A 12,567-nucleotide genomic window follows, 5' to 3' on the forward strand; every position below is an offset into this window, starting at 1 on the left:
CCAAAAACTCAAAACAAAAATGAATCAAATCTAAACCTATCCAACAAAAAAACTCAATCAAAAGTAACATTTCATACCCAAATCTAAAAAATGGGGGAAAAAAAAAATAATGTACGGTGCCCAATCGATGTAGTGTTTACCATTCTGCCTCTTTCTCTATTTCTTTCTCCGTGTTCCAGGCCTCATCCTCTCTCTATTTCATTGCCTCTCTCTTTCTTGGCCTCTCTTTGCTTCATCGCCTCTCTCCATTTCTGACCCAAAATACCAATCTGATGCAGCATGGGCATGTAGAAACAGAATCTGTAACACACAATTACTACAACTCTTTCACGAAACCTAAGTTCTACAAGAACACTAGGCTAGCAGGCAAAATAATAGAGAAAACATCAGTAACAAACTTTTATTAATCGACACATAACAATAATAATCAACCCCTCTATAAAGAGTATTTATAGGAATAAAATTTCTCCTACTCCTTTTAAGAAAAGAAATAATAAACCTACTTCTACTTGAGAAAGGAAAAATAATAAAAATCCTAATTCAACTAGAAAAAAGAAAACAACATAAAATATTAAAATATTTTATTCTTCCTTAACCAATCTGCATCACAATCTATTAATCAAAACCAAATCTAACCCAAAATACCAATCTAAATCATAATTAACACCCAATTGATTTTCTAAATAAAAACCAAAAACCCTAAATTTTTATATTTAAAACAGAACTTTACCTAGCGATTCTGATTGTCGAGTAGTGAGTGAAGGCTTTTGGCGATGGCAAAAGATCTGGGTGGCGCCCTTACGGTGATGGCAGAGGCGCCCTTCTCTCTATCTCTGCCTCTCTATTTCTCTTTCTCTCTTTTCTCTCGATCTGTCTCTCCTTTCTCCGTAGCAATCTTTCTGTTTTTTATTTTTTATTTTTTTAAGTGGTTAGTTTCCTTTTATACTAAGGGCTCCCAGACAGTGTTTCAACATAGTCAAACATTATAATCTACCGCTTTTAAATGGTGTTATAACTTTACCAGACAATGTAATGTATTGCTTTTTAACTTAAATGTGTCTGAATTTTAGATAGGCAGTTATCTTATTTGTCAACATCTCCTTAATTGTAGGAATCAACTTTCCCTCAGTTTCTACTATTATATATAATATATATGATATGATGTGTTGCGTTGGATTAAGAATTTAGTTACTCGACCCAACAAGATCAAGTTGGGTTGAAAAAAAAACCGTCTAACTTGTCCCAAACACATCCCTAACTACAAGGACCAAAATAATTGCGAAAAAAAAATGAATTAAATTGAAACTAGCACCTAATATTTAGGAGCTAATTTTATTTTTTATTTTCTTACTAAGATTTTTGTAGCTTAACTAGTTGACATTTAACATCTTTAGGATTTTCCAATGAAGCCATCTACTACATCCAAAACAATTTCACAACAAATCCTACATTACAAGTTCTAATTTGGAGTTATCACTGAAATGAATGTTTTACTCAATAATACCTAGTAACAATAATAGCCGTTAATAATTTACTATTTAGAATTTGTTATAAAATTGTTGTGAAAAATTGTAGAAATTACCTTTCTAAAAATAGGACGGGACTTTGAGCTTTTACATTCATCATCTTTCTATATGCTAAATAGATTTATAATTTTTCTCAAAAAGGTAAAAGAAAAGAATTATCAATTTAACATCAAAAAAAGTCCAAAATATTTCAAAACTTATCAATTTAATCCCTAAAGACAAGTTCGTCCCTAAACACCGTTAGTTTCGCTCTCTTCTCTCTGTGACTATCTATTCCCTCTTCATTGCTCTCGTCTCCGTGTGACTCTCTCTCTCTCTCTCTCTTCCCTCTCCATTGCTGTCTTCCCTCTGTGCTTTAATCCTCACTCGTCCATGCCATAACTCAGCCAACCACCACAGCAAACCCACCACCACTGGCCACAAAACCCAAATCAAAAAACCAAAAAAAAAAAAAAAAAACCCACAATAAACCCGGTACCCGCAACCAACCCCAAAGCAAATCTGCAAAGCCATCACCCCCGAAAACCACCACAGCAAACCAGACCCCACCACCGGCGACCAACAACCACTACCGTCGCCTGAGAGAGGAGAGAGACAGTTAATGAGTGAGTCAAAGGAGAGTGGTTTGGGTTGGAGAGAGAGAGCAGAGACTTAAGAAAAGAGGTCACAGAAATTTGGAGAAAATGAGGGTAACGTGGTAAACGGTGTTAGGGACTAAATTGTCAATTTAGAAATGTTTTGGACCTAGTTGGGATTTAGCCGAAAGCTCGAATACATACTAATGGAGTTCACCCAAAGATGTTATCATCTTTTCACTTTTTGTGTCGTTACTCTGAAGCATTTGCAGCATTCACAATATAAAACACTTCTTTCTCCAAAAAAAAAAAAAAAACAAACAAACAAACAAACACTTCCACTCAGTCACTCAAACGCATTTTTCCGGTTAGATCTCTCTCTCAATTCTTAAAATTCGTTTGGTTGCTGAGAAAATGTATGTAGGAATTCTATTTATGGTTTTTCTTAATTCATTTCCTCTTTCTATTTGTTGGGTGTCAAAATTATGTAATTTGAAACCAAATTCTTGCATGCAGATTGGAAATTTTCATCTGGGTCCAGATGGAATCATCAGCACTGCTCTTTAACCAGCTCAAGGTTTGAATTTGTTGCAAAAAGTTTTCTTCGTTCTTTAACTATTTGTCATTCATGGACCATTAGGCATTTGGATTTTGGATGAATATATGATCTAATGTGTGTTTGTGAATGTGTTTATATTCTCAACAGGCAGCAGACCCATTTTTCTTGTTGGCTGGTCCCAGTGTGATTGAATCCAAGGAGCATATTTTTCGAATGGCTAAGCACATTAAGACTGTTGCATCTAAGTATGGTTTTTTTTTCCCCTCTCTCTATCTTAGGATCTATGTAATGCTTTTGTAATTATTGCATCGAACATGACCTGAGGCAGCCAATGCTTAATTGGGATTGGGTTTTTTCAATGCCTTTTATGGCATTAAATACGGTACTGGCAATTACCTCAAATGGTTTTGTGGTTGTACAATCAGATGATAAGTGTGGTTTGGTTAAATGCTTCTTCTTCGCTGAATTTAGTAGAATTCAAGGTTCCGCTAAATTTAATGGATGGTGTAGACTGTAGAGTAGATGAAAAGGGGGAATTGAATTGGGAAGGTGTGATTCTATTTCAAAGTGTTGGATTCAAGCAATGAAGCAGTGGTGATGATTATAGGTGAGGAGTGAGAATGTGAGATATTTTTATTGGTAAGTTACTCATGCACCCGGTGGGCCTTGAACAAGGATGCACGGACGCGGCTCCCAGGCCGGCGCACCCGCGTCCGACGCAGCGGGACGCGGCAACGCGGGAGGGACGCCGCAGACCGCGCGTCCGTCCCGCGTCGTGCCGCGTCGCGCCACGTGGCGGATCCCGACTCGGGCCGACGCGGCCAAAATCGGCGCCGACGCGGCCAAAATCGGCGCCGACGTGGCCGAAATCGGGCCGACTCGGTCCGTATCGGCCGAGTCAGGCCGAAATTCAAAAAAAAAAAAAAAAAGGTGCAAACACACCGTTTGACTTAAGGTCTTAACCTAAATACCCAAACCCCCCAGACCCTCACACTTCGTCCAAAACTCCTCTCTCACTCCGTCCCTCATCTCCCTTCTGCCTTATCTGTGGATTATATTTAATTTATGAACATCATGTTTTAGTTATTATTTACTATTGCTCTTAAATTTGGTATTTGTTTATATAATGTGAAAAAGTATGCTTAGCAATATATTAAACATGTATTGTAAAAATATTTTTAATAATTTTTTAATCGCCGAGTCCTGTCGCACCCGCACCCACCTTTTTCAAAAATTGCCGAGTCCCGCACCCGCACCCGAGTCCCGAAACGCACCCGTGCTTCATAGGCCTTGAACCTAAAGACCTTACCATCCAACTTGTTCGTACAAGGAAAGGAGGTTCTGTTTGAGCTAGAGCTCTCAGCTATACATTGATTTTTATTTGGAAGTTCTTATTGAGGTTACAAAATCTTGCATTAAGAACAAAAATGAAAGAAAGAAAGAAAGATGGTCGTTTTTTTTTTTAATGCAAATAATAAAGAGGTTGAAGAATATGGGTTTATTTATATTCTCGTTCAAAATGTTGTTAAGAATTATGTTTCTTCATTTGAATTGAAGGAAAAAAAAAAAAGGAGGTTGAAGAAGATGGGTTTTGCTTTATATCGTCTCCAACATTATGTTTATTGTAGCTAGAGGACTGAGTCTCCTTGTGTTTTGTTCATCGGAAGAAAAGGGACATAGGATTTCAATTCTTCAGCGCTTGCATTGAAGAATGTTCTCTTGTAGATTTTTCCCATGGTAGTGATTGTTCTTTCTAATTTTGTAGAGTTGGGTTGCTGCTGGTTTTCAAGTTAAGCTTTGACAAAGCTAACAGAACATCTTCAAAATCATTTCGTGGTCCTGGCATGGTCGAAGGCTTAAAGGTGCTAGCTCATGTTATTTTTTCTAATCCATTGTTGTAATTGAGATTTTGAATATTGGTGATGCTAGATGTCTATAAATTTTTTGGTATAAATCGAACTTTCTTTTTTGCTTCATAAATGTTAATATAAGTTTCTTTGAACAGATTAAAGTCTAAATCAAACCAGAGAAAAAAAATAATCAAGAACCATAATGTTTATATAGTTAGCAAAGGCTTGTTTTGTTGTTAGCAAAAGCTATTTTTCTTGACCTTAAGCAAATGTTCAAAACTTCTCTTATTATTGAATTAGGGTTGACAAAAAAAAAAAATGATGCACAGAAAATAAGTATATCCACATAGAGCAATGAAGGCAACTATAAGTGGCAAGCTATACCATGCCATCCGTGAATGCCATTTTTTATTTTTGGGTTCATGTCACCCATGAATGTTGCAGAAACTTATAACTTTAGATCACATTAGAGTACATCAAAGTCATAAAACTTTGCTTGGGATTAAATTATATCATTTTAGACATGCAGTGTTGCCAGCTATAGGTTTTGCAGTTTCTCGCTAATGTTCAAATTGTTCGGATATTATTGATCTTCGATTAAGATGCTGAACATATACTTTAAGGTCACAGTAGTAGTAACTTGATACATACAAATATACATAGATATACATATAATTATATGTATGATTGTATGTATAAAATTTGTGAAAAATTTGGAATAATCTAGATATAATAGTATTGTTTGGTAGGATTTCAATTTCAGTTCTGATGAGCATTTGTTGGCATTGTGATAAATTGGGAATTACATGTATCTGTATGCCTTCTGGGAAGTTGATTCCTGTTCATGTAATTCTTTATGTTAGTTTGTGTATGCATCCTTTGTACATAACTTTCACTTTTTGTCAATAAATTATATAAAAAGAAGTTATTTAGTGTTCTCTCTCATTAATAGACTATGTGAAATGTTTACCGATGCATATGCACAAAGCACAATTATTTGTCTAGACCAATAAAATTGCTAGTCATACTCTACATGTCCTTTCTGATTGCAGATCCTTGAGAGGGTTAAACTAGCATATGATATCCCTATAGTGACTGCTGTGCACGAAACAATCCAGGTAATTTCTGTTTAATCTTTCAAAAGATAAGTAAATGTGCTTGTTTTTAAGTGTGTCTGTTTGTATGTATATGCCAGGAAATACTCTTCTTGTGGCATTTCTGTTCTTGGTTCATCTATTCCTAGATGGATCTTTTCATGGCTGGTGCTTTATTGCCTTTGCATACTCTCTTATAACATGAGATATTAAATCACAATTTGGCCCAATAAGTAGATGATATAAGCAGATGGCTCTTTTCATTAGCTTAATGTTCTTTTTTTAATTTTCAGTACTTCTTGTTATGTTATCTGTACTGTTTTTGATGTATGAATGCTACTACTAATATAGAAGTTAAGAAAGTCTTGAATTGGTGTTCAACATATGATGAATCATTTCCAACATTTTTTTCCTCTTATTTTGCCAGTGTGAAGCAGTTGGAAGAGTAGCAGATATTATTCAGATTCCAGCATTTTTATGTCGTCAGGTTAAGAATCAATATTTTTCTCATTTGGAACCTTGTCCGTCCATGATGTGGAATTTTGATGACTTAAGCTTGTAGGATATGGTATGCCACTTATTTTTAGTTCAGTTGTGACCTCTTGCAATGACAGACAAATCTTCTAGTTGCGCAGCCAAGACAGGGTAAATTGTCAATATTAAGAAAGGCCAGTTCTGTGCTTCTTCTGTGAGTCATATTTTTCCAATAAGTCAGAACCTCTGTTGACATATTTTAGCTGAAGGCTTTGGATACATATCTGTGTATTGTTAAGGGAATTCTGCCTAAGTGATAAATGTTCATATTTGCAGGTCATGGTAAATTCTGCGGAGAAAATTAGATTGGCTGGAAATCCAAATGTGATGGTTTGTGAGAGAGGAACTATGTTTGGCTATAGTAAGTTATAAAACATAAATTTTTGTCTTTCTCTGATAATCTCTGTTTGGCTTTTACTTTATGAGCCCTTTCAGTTGGTATAAGATGCAACATAACCACAATATATTGAATATAGTAGAGCCGCAATACCATCTATGCATCCATTATGGCATTTGGTAATGCCTTTGTGCTAGTTCCACTACCTATGATGCTCAATTTAAAAGTGAAATCTCATTTTGTACCAGTCCCTTCCTCCTTACTTGCCTTAAAATTTTAGGAATTGACACTAGTTTTGCATTATTTAGTCATTGATTTGATCATATCGGGATAACAAATACGGTTGCATTGCTGATATTTTCATTGTCTAGTTCGACTGACACTGTATTTGGGTTTTGGCATCTAGATCATTTGATTGTTGATTTGCACAATTTTGAATGGATGAGAGGAGCTAATTCTCCTGTTGTAAGTCAACAGTTCATTTTATTTTAGGCTTCTCTTATTGTGATGTTATGTAATTTAAGTAATCATGTCTTCTTTTTTCTTATCTTTATTATTATTTTTTTCAAATAAAGGATAATATCTATTGTGACTTTCTTTTGGGAATGAGTTCATTGAAGCAGGAAATGTTATGGAACAAGAGGATCCTTCAAAGTTACAATAATCTGTTGTGGTATTATGAAGCAGGGCACAACCCTAAAAAATAAAAGGCTTAAAAAATAAAGGAAAAGAAAAAACTAGGTATTTCATGAAATGTGCTGATCCATTCATGGATACAAAAATTTGTAAGAAATCCTTGTGGAACTCAACAAACAAAGAAAACCATGAAAGCATACTGTAAACAATACTGCTGGGTGCTATCTTCAACTAGCATATGCTCTTAAAGATTGTAATATGTCGCATTTCTGCTATTTCCAAAAGCACCTGGGATAGGTCTCCCGAACTTGGATATATTCTTCCTTCAGGCATTCAAGCTTCAAGGAAAGGGCTCTCTCTCTCTCTCTCTCTCTCTCTTTTTGCCTTTCAAACTCTTTTTCTATTTAAACTCTTTTTCTCTAAATCTGATGTTATCCCTGATTAGATTTTCTTAATGCAAGAACTAAGTATGCAAGCTGTTTTTTATTTATTTAATTGCTTCTTGTTATTATTAATAAGATGAAGTGTTAAGTAGACCAAATGAGCTGAATATGGAGCTGCTTATGGCAAAACAGGTCAATCTGTGGATAATATAAAACAAAGTATAAATGAGGTGAGCAAGGGATCCTAGGAGGGCTTATGCTTTGTCAAGTGGAGAATGTGCATGAGTGCACATGTTTTGTGACTAGAGAAAAAAAATTTGGTTTGACACAAGGGCAGGCATTTAACAAGTTGACATATAAGCAATGGTTTAAAGTGACCTCCAACTGCCCCTGCTATATTTTTTCAAAGAAAATTTTTTTTAACTTTTTTTTTTCCCCTTCTGATTAAGCTTCAATTACATGCTTAGTAATTTATTAATCCTTTTCAATCTCAATATTCAAGGTAATATAGGCTAATGCTGCCTTCATCTACATAATATTTTCTGATTTGCATGTTCCACTGCAGGTAGCTGATGTGTCACACATGCATAACAACAGCCTGCTGGGAGAAAGGTTCGATAGTCTTAAAAATTTTTGTTTCAAATCTTGAGTCTTATACGGTTTCTTGTTTGTGTAAAAAACAAATGAAATAGTTTTGGGAAAATAAAATTTTCATTATTTGGAGTGCTAAAAGCATAACGAACTGGTTCTTATTTGTTATATTAACAGTTGGAGGAAAACAAATTATGGATATTATGGGGGATTGCTGTTTGTAGCTGGATTTACTGATAATGGTTCAATTTTCATTGTTATCCTTTCGGTGCTCTTGAAGTATCATATAAAACCTTACACTTATCTCTGTCTTTATCTTGTTTATTGCACTTTCACTCTTTGTTTCTAGGAGCTTTTCTTTGTCAAACTCTGTCCTCTTCATATAATCCTGCCTTTGAAATGAAAACGATTATTTGTTAGCAGTATATATTAGGCGGTCTTGGATAATGAGTGTTTTGTTGTAATGAATCTTGAGTTGGAGTGCTTGTCCTTAATGCTTTTTGTTGCCGTGTTTCTATCCTGTTCTATTTTCATGAGATTTCCACTTGTTTTAGTACTATCATATTGTTGTTGCATGCAGATTTTAATTTATCATTCCTTTTACCTTAATGATGAGCTTAACTTCCGCCTTTTCATTCAGTTGGATGGTGGAGTGTTGCTAGTGGTGGTCTTTGTGAATTAATCCCATGCATTGCAAGGACGGCAGTTGTGGTTGGAGTTGATGGAATTTTCATGGAGGTAAAATAATATGCAGGATCCAAAAATTTTTGTATCGGTCTTTTCTAGGAATAATATACTTGTACCATGCTTGGGGTTACTGTAAATTAAAGCAGATGAGGATTATAAATATAAGTTATATTGGTACAACGGAACATGGGACTTGTCATTTGTATAATTTTTGGTGGTTTTTATCATTAGTTACAAGTGTACAAATGGGAATCTTATCCATTTTAGCTTTTAATATTGTGATCTGACAATGCTCTCCAAGGTGTGTATATATTTTTTAAAAACTTTTATGTTATTATCTTTCCTTAGATCATATATTGTTTTTCTAAAAGCTTCTTTTGGGTGCATAGGTGCATGATGATCCTTTGAATGCGCCTGTTGATGGTCCAACCCAATGGGTGAGTTTATATATCTTGCTTTCCCAGATACATGGGCAATTTTCTCACAGAGTTTGATTCCTTTAAGGTTGCTTTGTAATGGAGAAACTTTAACATTTCTGCTTATTTATAACTATAGCCTCTGCGCCATTTGGAAGAACTTCTGGAGGAGCTTGTGGTAATTGCCGTAAGTTTCTTTCCCTTTTCTTGATATGAGAGGTCACATATCTGTTAATTCATGTGTCATAGTAGTAAGCATCTCTTGAGCAAATACTATGGACATGGAAGATGTGTCTGATTCATGTGAGTTTACATCCCGTTATCAAAATACAGGCATGTGGTTGTTGAACCAAGTATTTATTGTTGCTGTTTTTGTCATTTTAGCATAATAGTGCAATAAATTGTACATTCAGCTCCTTTTTACTTTCTTCCTTCTTATTTCTTTTCTTTATCTGCAGCCATTCTTCAACTTATTCCCTTTCTGATATCTACTTAATATGAACTAATGAGTTGGCTGGTACGGTATGGTAAATTGAATGCAAAACCAAGCATGGTAGTCAAAGGCAAGCTGGGCTCTAAACTAAGCCGTCTCTAAGGCTCAAAGGCGATTGCCTTAAGCCATGAAAAAGGCCTGAAATGTTTTTTCTTTTAAAAAAATTATTTTATTTTATATATATATATATAGAAGCTTATTGTAAAACCTTTAATTAGATTATTTATTTAAGGACAAAGTTTGTCTAAAAACTTTCTTGTAGCCTAAAGCTACTACTCTCACTCAAAAAATTAACATTACTGCATATTTTAAAAACTTAATTGCTGAGTTGCATGATCTTTATATTATTTACACACATGTCAAATTTCTTGCTAATTGAATGTTATTTACTGTTCGATCCATAAATTTATTTTTTATGCATAATCTTAAGACTACAAACACTTGAAATTTGTATATTTGATGGATGATATAGTTATTGAATTTTGATCTTCTAGAAATTTTACAAATATGGAGGATTTAAGAAGAAAATATAATCCAATGGTGGATTTGTTAAAAAATTTCATCCAATAAAAAGATATTGATCATGTTACAAAACCTATTTTAGGATTAATTAATTTACAGAAACTTGTTGTAAAGCCTATTGTTAGATTAATTAAATACATTGAAGCTTGTTTGTTGTAAAATCTATTGTTAGAATAATTAATAGAGCCTAAACCATGTTAAGCCTGTATTGAAATCAATTAGTAGACCTACTTTCTCCTTGCAACACATTTCAAAAATACTTGATTATAATAATTCAATACATGAGGTTCATATGTTTTAAGTTCTACATGTCTAATAATTGTATTTAGCATTAGGTGCCTCACTTTAGCCAGGCTAGTGCCTTTTTGTCGCTTCACACCTCGGTCAATATTAGGCCTTGGTGCCTTAAGGTCGCCTTTTGCCTTCGACCACTTTGAAACAAAGTTAGCCTTGAAAAGGGAAGGGAAAACATAAATAGCTTTCACTTGAAAATTTCGATTATTGTTGTGTTGTGTTGGCTGATACCTAAGGTTCTCAATTTCTACAAGTTGTGATTTAATCTTTCACTGTTCTTTATTCATCTGTATATGCTTTCTTCTATCTGCTGGACTCTTCACTTGAGCATCAGATAGTTTGTGGCCCAACAATCTCTTCCAGAAGAGGCAAATTAATCTTTTTTTTTTTTTTTAATTTCTTTTTATAATTTCCATACGTAGTCCATGTTATGTTGCTTATAAATTAATGGCCTCACTATTTATTTATTTTTTGTTGGTCTCCGATTATCTGAAGTGGGTGGCTGTTTGCGTTTTATTTTGGAACTTGTTTCCAGTGTATCTTCAAAATGGATGTAAACTTTTGTTTGATTTTCTGTCTTCAATATGATAATTTTTATAGAAAATGTCAACTGCTTTTCATTGTATTGAACCAAGGAAATGTACAAGTGCAAATGTTGAGAAGGATCAATCTGATGTCTCATTTAACATTGATGGTTTATACAATCTTACTGATTCTTCGCATCCCAAATGAAGTTAACAAGAAATTAGCTGACTTATTTTGTTTTTCAAATTATTTACTGGATTGAAAGGCCAAAACTCTATATTGACCTGGATGTTCTTTGTCGATATCTCATAGATAGTAAGCAAGGGGAAGCAACAGCAAAAAAGTCAATACCGTACCGGAAACTATACCAGTTTGGCCACCAGTACGATATATTTTGGATACCGGTCAATACCGGTGTACCGTTTCGGATTTACCGCTATTTTATATATTTTATACATATATATATATAGGCAAAATTCGGAGTGAACAGTGTCATGAATAGTAACGGATGAACAGTACCAGTGAATAGTGACAGGTGAATAGTGACATTTGGAATATCTCCTCTTTTTTGACCCAATCTTGTGAGGATTTTTGTAGGATTTTGGGAATCCTCCGTAGTGCCCTATAAGTGTAGGAACAAGGCTTCATCATTGGTGTCCTTTAGAGACAAAAGAAGTCAATAAGAAAAAGACCAACAAAAGGAAATAGGCATGCATTTTGTTGTCTTCACGTGAACATTTTTTGGTAGCATCATAATAGTGGAAAACCAGCTTCTAACAGTAGTAAATATTGGAGCATTGGCCATTGTGCAGGCTAGACAAATAAGAGAATCAAAATCTTCCGCAAAATCCGGAGTATTATGAACCAGTACCGGATTTTCCGCAACATATTTGTGAAGAGCAATATTTTATCTTGGCTGTTGTGCAAGCCAGACAAATAAAGTAACACCAGTTTCTTTAACAGTAGCAACCTCAGGAATAAACTCATTAATCAGTGGAAGTAGCATCTGATGGGTAGTCATCATAAGGTTCCCATGGAGGATCATCATTACATTCATGCTCATGATAGAGAACATATTGGTTACAAAATCCACAGTATAGAAGTGGCTCAAACTCTGGAGTTTTTCCTGGAGTGAGAAAACTTCTTGGATTATAGTGATCTGCTATCCGCAAATGAGGAATGGCATTAGCATAAGGTCTTGGACCAAAAACAGAAATTCTACCTGAATTCCCCATAAAGTGGTAATTCTTCCATAAATTTTGAGCAACTTCACGAATTTGATTCGTAAAATAGTTACTCCAGCAATCTGCGAGAGCCCAAGGATTTTTGAAGGATAAATAAGAGTCTCCTTCATACCATTGCCCTTGGTGCGTGTATCCATTAATGAGAATGAGATGTTTTGAGGGCTGGACATTCATCCAGTTATCTCTTTCCCATTGAGGTAAAGTGCTCCAGCATCTGATCGAAACAAAAGGACTTTCAAATTGTTTAATAGCAGTCTGAATGATTTGTGGGAGCTGGCTGGTTTGGTCATGGCTTGTTAGT

The 12,567-nt window shown here is 34.8% G+C and overlaps 1 pseudogene; it reads left to right on the forward strand.

Annotated features, from left to right (window-relative positions):
- Positions 1–2,421: 2,421 nt before the first annotated feature.
- On the forward strand, positions 2,422–9,811 carry LOC115987355 (annotated as a pseudogene).
- The last annotated feature ends 2,756 nt before the right edge of the window (positions 9,812–12,567 follow it).

The sequence above is a fragment of the Quercus lobata genome, chromosome 4, assembly GCF_001633185.2.
Source record: "Quercus lobata isolate SW786 chromosome 4, ValleyOak3.0 Primary Assembly, whole genome shotgun sequence".
Taxonomy (NCBI): Eukaryota; Viridiplantae; Streptophyta; class Magnoliopsida; order Fagales; family Fagaceae; genus Quercus; species Quercus lobata.